The sequence below is a fragment of the Mustela nigripes genome, chromosome 13, assembly GCF_022355385.1.
Source record: "Mustela nigripes isolate SB6536 chromosome 13, MUSNIG.SB6536, whole genome shotgun sequence".
NCBI classification, from domain to species: Eukaryota; Metazoa; Chordata; class Mammalia; order Carnivora; family Mustelidae; genus Mustela; species Mustela nigripes.
Window position 1 is genome coordinate 51148724 of NC_081569.1, and position 15555 is coordinate 51164278.

The 15555-nt window shown below is 36.8% G+C and overlaps 2 pseudogenes; both read right to left on the minus strand.

The window, feature by feature from the left end:
• Window positions 1–244: 244 nt before the first annotated feature.
• On the minus strand, window positions 245–4025 carry LOC131999319 (olfactory receptor 4F6-like; annotated as a pseudogene).
• Window positions 4026–7205: 3180 nt separating this feature from the next.
• LOC131999320 (olfactory receptor 4K14-like) lies at window positions 7206–8223 on the minus strand (annotated as a pseudogene).
• Between the last annotated feature and the right edge of the window lie 7332 nt (window positions 8224–15555).

Here is a 15555-nt window from a genome sequence, read left to right on the forward strand (position 1 = left end):
GCTCTGCAAATACACCTTGAAATTCATAAAACTTTCCAAGATTCTATAGACTAGTCAATATGTAAGCCACACAAAAAGTGTACTTTCAGAATTTTAAAATCTTAAAAAATACAAAATACATACATATATACATACATAATACATACATACATACATACATAAATACATGTATAATCACACCATTGGCCATTAACATGGAATAAATTATCCAAGATTTTTGAGCTGCTTAAATAAAGAAAATAAATTATCTGAAGACAGTATATAACCTTTTAATACTTGTGCATATAGTATTGCATACAGAAGGCACCACTTGTTTTCTCCTGAACTTTTTAAAAATTATCCTCAAACTCCATCTCTTCATTGCCACCTTCATGTCCTTCTTCCTCGATGTATGGAAAAAAGTTTTCAGAATGGGTGTAATCTTAAGGTCCAAAATGAAAAGAATCTTATCCACTGACATGGTGAGAAATTGCCACAAACAAACAAAGATGCATGGTCCATAAAACAAAAGCAGCACAGTGATATGAGCAGAAAGAGTAAAAAAGGCCTTAGACAAACCACCTGAGGGGCACTTCCATACAGTGACCAGGATGAAGATATAGGAGATAAGCAATGAAAAGATGCCCATGGAAACTAACTCACTGATGGCAGTAACTATGAATTCCATCTGTAGGTATCTGTGTATGTCAGTTTGATAAACCAAGGAAGGTCACAGTAAAAGCTATCTATCTCACTGGGACCACAAAAAGACAAATGGGCAACAAAAGCTAATAAGGCCATTAAATGAATGAGGCCAATAGCCCAAGCACCAGACAGAAGTAAAATGCACATCGGCAGGCTCATGTTAGGTAGTGGAGGGGCTTACATATGGCCACACATATAAGTTCAGGGCCAGGGTGATGAACGGCACCCTTTCTGGTCCACTCAGGACAGGTAGCACAAATATTTGGATGACATGTCCCTGAAAGAATATGGTTTTGTGCCCAGAGAACAGGTCATGAATCAACTTAGGAACTGCTAAGGTAAAAAACACAAATCAATAAATGAGAGACTGGCTAAAAGAAAGTACATGGGGGAGTGTAAAGGAGGGTCAAAGGTCACTGTAAGCACAACAAGGTTTCTGAGAATGATTTTTACATAAAACACAGGAGAGAAAGCAAGGGGAAAATGCTGCACTGGTCTACTCCTACAGAGAACCAGGAATATAAATTAAGACCCTTCAGAGTAATTTGTACCATATACTGACTTTGTCTAATGATACCTAAAAGATAAGAATCAAAATAATAAAGAATTGATCAAAAATTATTAAAAACACATATTTAGGTTTTTATTAAATCTGATTTTAGGAAGAAATCATCAGTAACAGCCATAAGGTGTTTTTTTAAAAAATAATGTGTTAACTTATCCAGTCTGCTGATGTACTTAATGAGCTTAACTAATATTCCTAATAAACACCTACCATTTGCCTAGTACTATATCAAGTTCTGAGGTAAAACACTGATCTTGACTTCAGGAGGTTTACAGGCTAATGGTGGAACTAGATAATAACAGCTTTAAATACAAACGAAACTCATAATTCATTTAAAGAAATGAACTAGGGAGAATGTATTTCTTAAGCAGAACCATAAAACTGCAAGTGTCACTTCCTTAGTCAAGATCCTCTGGGCCCTCCTAACAGGAGGGGGAAATACCAGAAAACCCAATGATGGGATATACATTTCTTTCTATGAAAGTCTCCCTAAGCTCTTCTTCAAACTGCGTCTGAGATCAAAGAGGAAGAGAGAGAAATGAAAAAAATTATCTCCCCATGTATAAGAATGGAATTTTACTTCAAATGGAAATCCTTAAATTTGGGAGCTCCCCTTTGAGAATTTAGCATTTAGAAATTACATTAAACATTTCTTTACACAAAATAATTTGATTTAAAACCTATTTCAATATTGATGTTAAAGAAAAATATTGATATCTCACAGAGAAATAAAAGAGGAAGCTGCTGATCCCTTAATGACTATAGTAAAGAAGAAATGTTTTAGAGGCCTTCAACTTCAAAGCAACTTCTCAGTAACCAACTCTTCTGTCCATAAACAACATATTTTATGAGCTCACAGTTTTTGATTTACTATATCCTCATGATGTATTTCTGAGAATGCATCCTGGTCCATTAAGAGAGACTTCTCACATAAGCAAATCCTTCTAACCAAGCCTTAATAACAACTACACCTGCAGATAGATAATGTCAACAATAATCCAGTGGTTCTTAGTCATGTTTATGAATAAGGATTACCTGAAGCAGCTTAGTGTAAAAAGCACATTTCTGGGATTCATTCCCAGAATTCTAATTCAGAAAAGCAATGATGGATCCACGTTCTTTGCATTCTGAAAAGTATCCCAAGTGATTTTGAGATAGGCAGTCTTCAAATCACACTTTGAAAAACACTTTATTCTGTATTTTAATTACCTTATTTCAAAACAGGAAAATGAGTTTCATAAACACTTTCTCAAAATTCAAAGTTCCTCCATTTAAAATCTATGGCTGCCTATGCACTGACAATGACAAATTACCTACAGAAGCTCATAGTTCCCAGAAAACTGGTGACATTACTCACTCAAGTTTCATTAACATATCAAGGAGGCATGTTTATCCACTCCAGACAACAAAACTCCTAAAGCGCCAGCACAAGAGTCCACATCCATCCTCAAGGATCTGACCAGAGCAAGACAGAGACCTGAGCAGAGACTGGGAATGAGACAAGAGGCATGGGTACTTCTAAAAAGTCAGAAACACTTATGGGATCTAGCATCTATTTCAGCATTTACAACAGGACTGGTTGGTTCTGTGCTAAACATGCTGTGTGTGTGTGTGTGTGTGTGTGATAATAGGACAAATACACCATGCTCAGAAATCAGAGAAAAACTGAATAAGGGAAGCCTTACTTAACCATGAGGACTGAATTAAGTTCCCCTCTCCTATGCTCTCAGAGATTATTTTTATATTGATCATAACAATCATCTGACAGCATATTTTGTGACCGTTTCCTTACTTTTATTCCACTATAGAGAGAATGTCTGTTCTTAAATTCTCTATGTCCACTACAAGCTCTGCTCATGTAATCTGAAATACAGCTGGTGCTTGACATTAATTGAATCACGTGTATAAACAGGATTAGGCATATTTTGATAAAAAGTGGCTACATCTAAAGTCTATGAAATCAAAAATCAGTATTACACCAATAAGAAAAAAGGAAAGAAATCCTAAGGCAGATAGATTTCCTTTTAACTTCTCTTATTCTTTATTATTATTTTTTTTAATTCCATGTTAACCCACTACAAAGCACTGCAGAATCTGAAATGGCTATGATGGGATTCTCCTCTCTAAAGAATGCAGTCTCAATTAAATGGAAGACACTAAAAGACTAGCCCCTTCTCTCAGTCTTGTTCTCAGGAACTCTCTGGAAGCCCTCCATTTTGGCATTTTAATTAGGATGACCTGTAAAACAGCCTTCATCACCCCCTCCCTGAAACAACCACAATGTCTTTTCCCAGTCAGTTTTGGGACCAGACTGACTACAGCTGCTGACTGACCCACACAACTCTGAAATCACTGCCCCATCCCCGACTGATGGTTGCCCAAGGTCGGTACAAATTTCCTGAATCCAAATTTCTCATTCCCTATTTGCATATGCTGTCACATCACCACAATACAGGCCCCAAGTACAGGGCCCGAGGAAGGAGAGCCATACCAGAAGCCTATCCGGAGAACACTCAAGATGGGCCATTATGTGGGGCCCATCAAGAAGGAGCCTTGCAGGAACATCACACAAAGAGGGGCACCGCGGGAGGACAACACCTGGGCATGATCTTCCACAAGGTGACCCGGCCAGAACGAAGACTCGATCCGGATCTTCAACACGACCCGGCGCCGCCTCCACCCGGGCCTGCTGACGGCTCACGTACCTGATGGAGATCCAGCGTCCCCCACAAGTGGCCGGTGACATCTTCGGAGTCCGCAACAGGAAGCAGGCCATGCCTTGCAGGAGCCTCCGCTGGCAAGCACACCCACGTTTGTCAGGAAGGCCTCCCGGCCCTTCAGGGAGCTAGTAAGGCACACCTGAGGTCTCACACAGGCAGCCAGGCCTGGCCCCGGTGTGTGCTCCACCAATGGCCGACCCTGCCCCGAGGCCTTCTGGACAACACCAGCCGCCTCAGCCCGGCGGAGCAGGAGACACGCAAGCACCGAGGCCCAAAGGAAGGCACGCCAGCGCCGCACCACCTCGCGAGCGCTTTATTGGCGGCCCTCCCGGCAGCCCCCGCGGCCCTGGCCCCGGACTCCCTGCTGCGCCCGCACCTGGCTAACCACAGGCTCCACCACAGCCTGGAGCCCTTGCGTGTTCTTGCGGTGCAGACTGGGTGATGCTCTGGCAGACAGGTTTCTAGGACCCACTGCCCGCCTTGGCGAAACATTGACATTTGATGTTGTTTCTTCTGATGTTTATTTCAAGATTTCAGAGGCAACAGAAATGCCCTCCCAGCTGGGCCTTACTGGGCAGGAGGGCGGGGGTTGCGGTTGGGATAACGAACACTTCTTTCCCCCTTTGTTCAGAGGGAAACTCAAATGTCTCAGAAAAGTTTTAAAATAAAGGCATTAAGAGGGAAACATGAAATAGATTCCCATAGACATGATGTTCATTTATAACAGAATTTAACCTCTAAAGACACAATATATTTTCTTCCTTTTTTATTTCAATGTATTCTAGCATGTTTATAAATAAAATTTTTCACTTTCAGATTTTAACCCTGCTTTTGCTCTCTTCAACAATATAAGAATAAAGTATCATCATCCTAAAAGCTATGTTGGTATCCACTCTTTTATTTAAAATTTTATTCATTTAGTTGAGAGAGAGAGAGAGAGAGAGAGAGAGCATGAGAGGGGAGAAGGACAGAGGGAGAAGCAGACTCCCCACAGAGCTGGGAGCCCAATGTGGGACTTGATCCTGGGATTCCGGGATCATGCCCTGAACTGAAGGCATGGCTTAACCAACTGAACCACCCAGGCACCCTCCACACTTAGTTTTGACATACAGCATTCTATTTAAGTATGTATTAGATTGATTCAATATTTTTATACTTTATGAAATTATCCCCTCAAGATGTCTAGTTACTGTCAGCTTACAAAGTCATTACTATATTCTTGACTATATTCCGTATGCTGTGTATCACATCGCTGAGACTTATTTTATAACTGAAGTTTGTGTCTCTTAGTACCTACTTTGCCCATCTGCACCCTCCTCACATCTGACAACCACCAGTTTGTTCTCTCTATCTGTAAAACTTTTTCTTTTTAGTTTCTTTTGTTTTTTTAGACTCCACATATAAAATCATATGGTATTTGTCTTTCTCTGACTTATTTTACTTACCATAATACCCTCTAGGTCCAGTCATTTTGTTTAAAGAGTAACATCTCATTCTTTTTTGTTGTTTGAATAATATCTATGTATCTTTACATCTCTCTATCACTATATATATTTAGGAAAGTTGAAAGAACTCAAATACATGCAGGCTAAAGAGCACCCGACTAAAGAATGAATGAGTCAATCAGGAAAATAGAGAAGAATTTAAAAAAATCATGGAAACAAATAAAAATGAAACCACATCTGTGCAAAATCTTTGGGATACAGCAAAGGTGTACACACACACACACACACACACACACACACACACACACTTCTTTATCCATCTCCCCTTGGACACAGATTACTTCCATATACTGGCTATTGTAAATAATGCCGTAGTGAAAATAAAGTGGAGCTTTTAAACTCTTTAATTGTTCACATACAGGGGTGTAATTGGTCATAAAATTTGACAACTCCAAAGTCTATAAAATCGAAACTCAGTATTATTGCAGTAGCAATTAAGAGAACTCCTGAGAAATTTATCCCAAGGCAGTTTTCAATCTGTATTCTTCTAGTGTTCATGAAAATGTATGAGATTACAGTCATAATAGAAAACAGAAGTACCTAGGAGCATGCTTCTCCTTATTGAAAAACTGTCCAAAATTATTGGAAGTTTCATTTGGTTGTTCAAGTAACCCAATCATTGCCCAATTCTTTCCTTTCGTTTGATGTTTCAGAATCAACATACAAAAAATTGAATACTTTGACCATTAGTTTAGTTAATACAAAAGTTAACTCTTGCTTATAATAGTCTTTTTAGGATCTAAGGACATTTAAAAACTCAGCATAAGATCTGACTCTGTTATACTCAAACACACTTCCTAATAGATGACTTGCCAAGGTACGGAATCAGAACTGTAAGATATAATTTGATGTAGTGTTTATTTAAAGTTTATGCATTACATTTTATTATTTTCCTACTCCAATGCATTTTAAATCATTACACAATTTCTCAATTTACACCATGAAATATTGAGCCATGAAATAGCAATTTTCCCCGTGTGAAAATTAACCTCTGTAATTGAATTTCACTGGCATACATTCATTTTTTTCAATAAAAAGTTTAAGTATAGTAAACATTTCCAGGAAAATCTATACTTTTAAATAAATAGGATTTTGAAGCAGTGTCTTTTTCCTTCTCTCTGACTTTCAAAACCAGGAGAAAGACTGATAGAGCATTTTATTCTCACACTTGCTTGCTTCTACTGAATGTTTCATGTCTTAAAAGGTTAAAAACTGACAGTTTTGCTGTACCGAACTATGATTAGGAAATTAAAATTCATTTTCTATAAATACTGTAGACAAAATAAGCTAGGGAGAGAAATCTGGTTTAACAAAGATAGAAAATTGCTAAGTCCATTCCAAAGTCAATGTGTGGGTTGAGTGTGTATGTAGATTATATCTGTTTACATAAAGTTATATTACATAGAAATTACTATATAATTCTACTAATATTAAATTATAATGCAGTTATATTATAATTACAAATTACATTTGTATAAAATATGATAAAATTAAAATTATTATACTGTGATATGTCTTATAAGGTAGTGATACTATAAAGTTATATGATAAAATTGTATTTAAAGTATAAAATTATATAGAATAAAACTATATACATGATTTTTGTTGTAATCTACAACTATTTCTCGGAAATATAACACAATAAGTATATCAATATTTATCAATTAATTATATCAATAAAACATCAGAATGAAATCTTTATGCAGAATCCTTTTAAAGAAAGGATATCCCCTAAATGAGTAAGAACATGTAGATATAAGGAAAGGTGGAATTCAGTGATGTCATGTGTTGGTTACCCAGTTTCTTCATAGTGGTTTTCATCTTTTTATTCCTCTTTGTGTAGATAAGGGGGTTCAAAAGTGGAGTAAAAATGGTTTAAAACACAGACAGGAGCTTTTCCACAGAAACCTGACTGAAAGGCCACATATAAATGAAAATGCAGAGCCCAAAGAAGAGTGTGACTACTATGATTGTGCAAAGCAAGTAGAGAGTGCTTTGTATACCCCACCAGCAGCACGCTGTTAGGCAGTGATGAGGATAACAGTGTAAGACACCAAGAGGAACACAAAACAGTTCATGGACAGCAACCCACTGTCTGATATCATACGTATATCTAAAACATAGGTGTCTATGCAGGCAAGCTTGATCATGAGAGGAAGGTACAAAGAAGCTGTCCAACTCATTGGGGCCACAGTAAGGTAAATTCACAGTAAAAGCTACTTGACTGATGGAGTACACAAATCCAGTGACCCATGAAACCAACACCAGCCCCATGCAAGTATTCTGGCTCATCATGGTCATGTAATGCAAAGGTTTGCATATAGCCACATATCTGTCATAGGCCATGGAAACCAGAAGTACCATCTCAGTCCCACCAATAAAGTGAAAGAAGATTTGAGCCATACATCCTCCAAAGAAGATGAGCTTTCGATCACTAAGAAAGTCCCTGATCATCTTGGGGGTGGCAAATGAGGCTAGCCATATATCTAAGAAAGAATGATTTCCCAGCAGGAAGTACATAGGAGAGGAGTGCAAGTGGGAGTCAGAAATTACAGTGGCCACAATGATGAGGTTACCCAGCACAGTGGCCACATAGATCCCAGAGAAAAATATAAGAAAAAATGCTGGAGGTGTTGTGAAGTGCAGAGTCCATACAACACAAATTCTGACACAAGGCATAATTCTGCAGCTCCATTATCTCAAGTTTCAGATTGTGTCCTGAGTCTATATAAAGAAAGGAGGTGGACATGAAAGGGCCTGTCAACTGCCAGGCACATGAAAGTGATCACCTAAATTTATCTGAATGTAATTTTAATTTTAAAGACAAAATGTGAAATACAATATGGGAATGATTAGATCCAAGTCCAACAATAGAGTTTGCTTGTCTCCCATGTAAAGGCTGCTTAAAATCTTCCTGTTTTTATTTTTTAGAGCTATTTATTAGGATAAAATGTACCTACCTACCAAAACTCACCCATTTTAAGTGTGAAACATAATGATTTTTAAACAAATTTATGGAGTTACACAGCCTTCTCCATAATGCTTGCTTTGAAACCTAGACAATCCAGGAACTTCAGGGACTTCTGGTAGTAGTAGTAGTGAAACTACCTTATCTTCTGTATTCATTTGCTTGTTCACATGCTCACTCATTCAGACCATGTCTATGTAACACTGAAAGTTCCCATTCTCAATTTAGTTAATAAAGCAATCAGTATAAAAGAAAATAAATTAATTAACCTAAGGTTTATATAGTGCCCTCGATCCCACATTTTATTACAGATCTTGTCATCTCTATTGATCAGTTGGGTTTGGGATTAAAAGGCCAATGATCCAACTCATTTGTAGATTTACAGTGTATAAACTACTTATGACAAGATTTTAGAATGGCTTCAATGAAATAAATGTTTTCAAGATCTTTCAACAAGGACCTCAGCATAAAACTAGGCAATAGTTGGGGAGAGGCATAGCTTTCACAGTATACATGAGTATTGATAAGTTCAGCACTTACTACAGCACTTACTTCACTCACTAAGAGGAAGATATTGTATAAACGTTTTGATAAAGATACTAACAGAATTCTTCATGAGTAATTTCACAAATGATGCAGAACTGTCCTTTGTATGAACTTTTATTATATTGGCCCTTTATAAAATTGAAGACTATAACATGAAATAATAGTTTGGTAAGGCCTATTATGTGGAGCTAAAGTTACATGTTCCAGATCTGAAATATTCTAATGATGGCACATGGCACTGTGACAGAATTTTAAAATCTAGAAGAATTCATGGCTATTCTATCTGTTTAAATCTCCTCAAATAACACCAGTCTCAATCAGGTTTTTGTGAATAACAGGGATTCAGACTCTTTTGTTCCTCTTGAAGTTATCTAGTGAAGTATATTAAAAGATTTAATTGCAAAACTTTTTAGGAATAGGTGTTACCCCTCTTTAGAATGGACTTATACATCTGATGTTAAACATTGCTGTGGAAAAGATGGAAATAATCACAATTCAGAATCTCTTCACAAGTTTTCTTAGATGACACTAACACCAGCTAGCATACATAATTCAGACCATAATGGGTATTCTTTATTGGTATACTTTTGCTCTGTGGCTATGAAAATTTTCACATGAAAGCATAAAGCATAACTGGGTTTCAGTAGTGTGCTCTAGAGATTAGGTGAGTGGAAAGTCAAAATAATCAAATGGAAATTCAGGAAAAAATGTTTAACTTGCTATTGAAGTAAAGATGCTCTGGAATTAGATATTGGCGACAGTTGCACAATTTTGTAAATGTACTAAAAACCATTGAATTGTATACTGGAAATGAGTGACCTTTATGGTATATAAATTATATGTCAATAAAGCTCTTTTAAAAATGGATGCTAAAAGAAGAGGAATAAATTAACTTAAATAGGGTTCTGATTTCAGAGAACACTTTATCATTTACAAAGGCATTTAAAGATTGTAAATGTTAAATTTATAATCAGAAACAAATGAGGTTGATTTTGTATACCTACAAATGCTACTTAGGAAACAAATATAAAAATGACAAAATTGATTTTAACTGACAAGTGAGTATTATTTCCTCCAACAATTTCAATGTAAAAAATAATGAATGAATTAGTCTCTGGTTGATTTGTATGTTCAGACACACATTCATTAAATGTCTATCAAAGGCTGTTTACTACCCGGAGTTAGATGCTCACTGCTGGTGCTGCCAATCCCTCAACCTGTATTTCAAATCTACTATACCTGAACAAAACTTCTGAAAAAAAAAATATATATATATAAAATTCTATAGAGGATTTGATAAGCTCTTTCTGCTCCTCCTAGAAAATAATTCCAGAAAAGCATCACTTTAAGAAGTTAGAGGACTTCAGATTTGAGTCTTCTTTGGACTTTAGATATAAGTATATATATCCTCTCTCCCATCAAATTAATAATCCCTTAAAGATGGGACATTGATGGACAATTACTAGAATGGAGCTTAGGGAATAAACTATCTATAAGTGGAAATTTGTACTATTAAATCATGTTCATTTACTCAAGTGACAAAGGAAGAAAGATTTTAAAGATGTCAGATTCTATGAACCAGGTACAATTATTTTAATAGCTTAAGCAGGATAATATGTATATGTATGCAGTTAATACACCAAAAAATGTGCCTTTCCTTTAGATAATAAAATTAACAAGTCACATTTGTTTTAAAGATTTTATTTATTTATTAGAGAGAGAGTACAATTAGGGGGAAGCAGCAGGAAGAGGGAGAAGCAGGCTCCCCACTGAGCAGGGAGCCCAACAGGGCTCCATCCCAGGACCCTGCGAACATGACCTGAGCCAAAGGCAGACACTTAACCAACTGAGTCACCGAGGCATCCCAACAAGTTATATTTTAAAATATACTGAAAATCTGCCAATGTTGCATATTATTTTATGTAACTTTGATCAAGCACAATACTTTGGGACATCACATTGGCATGTGCCAAAATATTTGTTTTCTTCAGATTCATATAGTCATGAATAATGAAATCTCCTGGTGTCTGGGCTACTTTGCACATTATTTATAATTGTTATCCACTTACCTCCCCAAATCATTTTAAGTTAATTCAGGATCTTCTGCTAAAGTCTTCATGCTAATTACAAATATCTTGAATGTTCTGATGAATGATAATCATATTTACAACTATTCACATGACATCAATTCCATATTAGGTATATAAGCACAATTGCATTTATAAGACATTTCACTGCCAATTCTGTATCTGGTATAGTATAAAGTATCACCTTTTATCTTGGCTTCAGATAGTTGTATTTCACATAAAAGGAATCACAAAATCTTTCTAAGTTTGTTTCTCCATTTAAAGCACACAGATTATAAACGATAAAGAAAAAGTATAGAAATAAACTTTGTGCATCAATGTCACTTGTTTTTGATATGTAGTTATTATTTAGGTACAAATACACTATGTTGCCCCAAGAATAATGGAGAAGCTTATGACAGCTAAAACAAGTGAATATTTGCATGGAGGTAGGGAAATGTTGCTTAAATATGATGACTTATTTTATGTGTCAATTTAGGAGAGTGTTTTTGGATGAAATTAACATTGAATGAGATGAACTCTAAATAAAACATATTTTCCTCCATAAGATAGGTGGGCCTTCTCCAATCAGCTGAAGGCCTGAATAGACCAAAAACACTCACCTTCCCCACCAAGAAAGAACTCTCCAGTACATGGTCTTTGATTTCATCTGTACCATCAGTTCTCCTGGGACTCTAGTCTTCCAGTCCAACAGTAGAGTTTGGATTTGCATGCTCTGAAAAACACATGAGCCATTCCTTTTAATAAATATCTCTCTTTCTATGTCTCTGTCTCTGTCTGTCCCTGTCCTCTTCTCTTCCCTGAAAACCCTGACTTACACCATAAATATCAAGCTAGTAATAGAAAAATTCAGAAAGCAAAATAACAATATACAAAAATATGTAAACATTTTTAAAACCTTTGTATTTTAGGAAGCACCGCAATAAAACGTAAATCCAACTATAAGCTTGTAAACTCAATTTCCAATCCTATGACCCACAAAATCACTATATAGAGTTGTGCAGACTTTAAGTGTTCAAGGCCAACTGGCCAAAGGGTCAGTTAGGGCTGACATCCACCCTGTGCTCCATCCATCCAAGAAACAATATATGCTAACTAGGCATGGGTTTGTCCCTTAGAAGTCCTTTTTTCCTAATTCACATAAAGTTCCATTGTGATTATTTTAGCCCTATGACAAAGCCCTAATATCCTTAACATAGAAAAAGTATTTATAAATCAGTAAGTGAAGGAAACCTGAAGGGAAAGAAGAGGAAAGAATTTAGGAAAATTATTTTTTAAAAGGAGGAGGACAAATAGGCCAAAGAGCATTAAAAAGTTATCCTCAGTAAGTAAAACCTAACAAGGCATACTTTTATCCACATATCAGGTTTGGAATAAATACATCAAACTCAGTCAGGTCTTATGAAAATGCATAATTTTGAAATAAAAGTAACAATACAAATTTAAATAACACCTGACATCTCTTGAGGACTTTCTCTATGCCGGTGCTATGTAAGGTTGATTCTTTCAATTAATCTTCACAAGAGTCTAATGAGAGAAACTCCATCATTACTGATTTATAAATGAGGAGACTGAGGCTAATGTGTCTGGACACACATTGCCAGTAGCAGAGTTGATGTTCTAACCAGGTGCATGGACTCTAGAATCTCTATTCTTAAAGCTGTGTAAGGCCACCTCCCTCACTGTTAAGAGGAATGTAAGTCAGTACAACTTTTAGATAGACACTTGAGAAATATAAATCAGGCTCCCTGAAAAATACCAATACACCTTTACCTAGTATTTCTGTGGTATAAAATGTCTATGATAGAGTTGGGTTAATATATAAAAAATATAACCATTTCATTTTGCCCAAATAAATAAAATGAATTAATGATCAGTGTGATAGAATATAATAATAAAAATAATATTTTCAACACATATTTCAATATATTAAGAAAAGTTCATGTTTTTTTTTTTTTTTTTTTTAAAGGACACGAAGCGGGGCACCTGGGTTGCTCAGTGGGTTAAAGCCTCTGTCTTCGGCTCAGGTCATGATCTCAGAGTCCTGGGATTGATCCCCACATCGGGCTCTTTGCTCAGCAGGGAGCCTGCTTCCTCCCCTCTCTCTCTGCCTGCCTCTCTGCCTACTTGTAATCTCTGTCTGTCAAATAAAATAAATAAAATCTTAAAAAAAAGAAAGAAAAAGGACACCAAGCTATACATGTAGTCCACATTCTCCAAAGCATTGTTGAATGAAATTGACCATTGTCTCCCTCAAAGTATTTACATTCTCACAGAAAATGCAGATACATAAACCAAAACAAGATGGTAATTTACAATAAGGCTATGGAAAAAAATCAAGCAGGATAAGAGATAGTGGGAATGCCAGAGTTTTCTTTTTAAATGGGATGTTAGAATAGGTTTCATTGTGAAGGTAACTTTTGACCACATACTTAAAGGAGGACATGGGAGCATCCATGTGTACATCTGGGGAAAGCAAAACACAGAGAGAACAGCCAGTGCAAAGAACTCAGGTGGCTGCTGCCTGAGGTTGTTAAACAACTCCTGGGACTGAAGTGGAGTAAGATGGAGAGTGGTTTGGATGATAAGCAATTATGTGTAGGTCATAAATCCTATAGGGCCCTGTAAGACACTACCAGCACATGGCTTTCTCTTCTGAGTGAAGTGGTGAGTGTGAGTTTTGAATAGTGGACAGGTGTTAGAACAGCTCTAACTGCTCTTGTTGGAAAACACACGGATAGAAGCTAGGAGGCCAGATAAGGAGCAAGTTCACTAATTCAGACCAGCTCTGATAGTGGCTCATTCCACAAATGTACACTATAAGACAGAAGCAGTCAGACTCCAGATACATTCTGAAGTTAGAGCTAACAGGACTACCTAAAGAATATTATAGGTTGTAATTATAATAGAGAAGTCAAACATGATTCCAAGGATTGTAGCCTAAGACACTCTAAGGACAAAGTTGCCATTATGTAAGATCATAAAAACCGTATTTGTAGACAGATTGGGAGGAAAACTGAAAGGGTAAATCTGAACATATTTTATATACATATATAAAACACATATACACATTATACATACAAATATATGTATGTGTATAACTTCTAAGCTACTTTCTATGGTGCCCCACAGATCTCTAAATCCCAGTTCTTTACTCTGGATTCAGTTTTTCTTTCTGTTCCTCAGATTGGAGAATCTCAGTCAACTGTCCTCAAGTTCACTGATACTTGCTTCTAACAACCAAAACTGAGTTGAGCCCTCCTAGAGAATGTTTTGTATGTTATTGTACTTCTGTTCTATAATTTCTACTTTTTATTTTTTCCATCTCTTTATTAATGATATTCCCTATCATTCTTCTGCTTCAGTAGCCTTCACCCATATGATACAATGTAAGCAAAATACCAGGCCACAATCAAGCCTGTCTTCTTATAGCAGATCTTATTTTCCAAATATGTTTAAAATCAAAATCTTCCATTCTACATATTCTTCTATACTATGACCATGTTTCCCCTTATCAGGATTTACAGTAGATATGCCAGACAAATAGTTGAGTGAAGAAGCCATCTTGAAAATGGGTTCTCCAACTCCCAGGTGAGTTCAACTCTAAATTATGCTAACATGCATATTATAAAAACATTAAGATTGCATATTACATCTTCCCATTTATTAAAAAAGATACCAGGTAATAAAGTAAATAGTTAAGGTTTTAGCCATATTATGTTTATTTAGTACACTAATGATATAAATATGAAGAAAAGAAAATACATTCCTTTTACCAAGAAATGATTGCCCATAACACATGGTATCCCTCTTCTAGTACTTTCCCTCTAAGTGCTGTGTGTGTGTGTGTGTGTGTGTGTGTGAAGTAGGGTGGGGAAGGGAAGGTTCCACAGCTAGGTTCTTGTTCTGCCTGAGGTACCCACAGAAGACATGCACTGCTGCTCCTGTCCCCTTGGACATTTTCAGTGATCACACATCATTTACTCAGCAGCACCACCTATTAAACAATTGGACATTTTAAATTATTTGAGTCTCATAAAATGAAGAGTACATCTTTGCCATAAATCTCTTTTTCTTTAGGACTGATTCCTATAAGCACAATTTCTGGAACACACTTTACTTACATTGTTGGGAGTATTGGCTGCAGGATCCTCTATCTCTGCTCTCTTTATTTAAAAGGAGCCTTGTTCAGGAAAGGAGGGGCCTCAGAGACGACAGATGAGCCCTGAAATGATGAGGAGTACAAACAAGCAGGGAGACCATCAGGGTACCTGGGAGTGACCCATGGAGCAGGGAAGAGCCTGCCTATACCGACCTCATGGGTCCTCTCCTCACAAGCATCCTTGCACCATGTCCTGGAATAAACTCATCCAAGCCCCATCCCAAGACACACCCCAGCCACTCCAGGCCTTCCTGCTCCATAACTCAGCTTCTAACTAGAGCAACCAGGCCCTCTTTCCAGGACAGCAGAGGGGTGTTG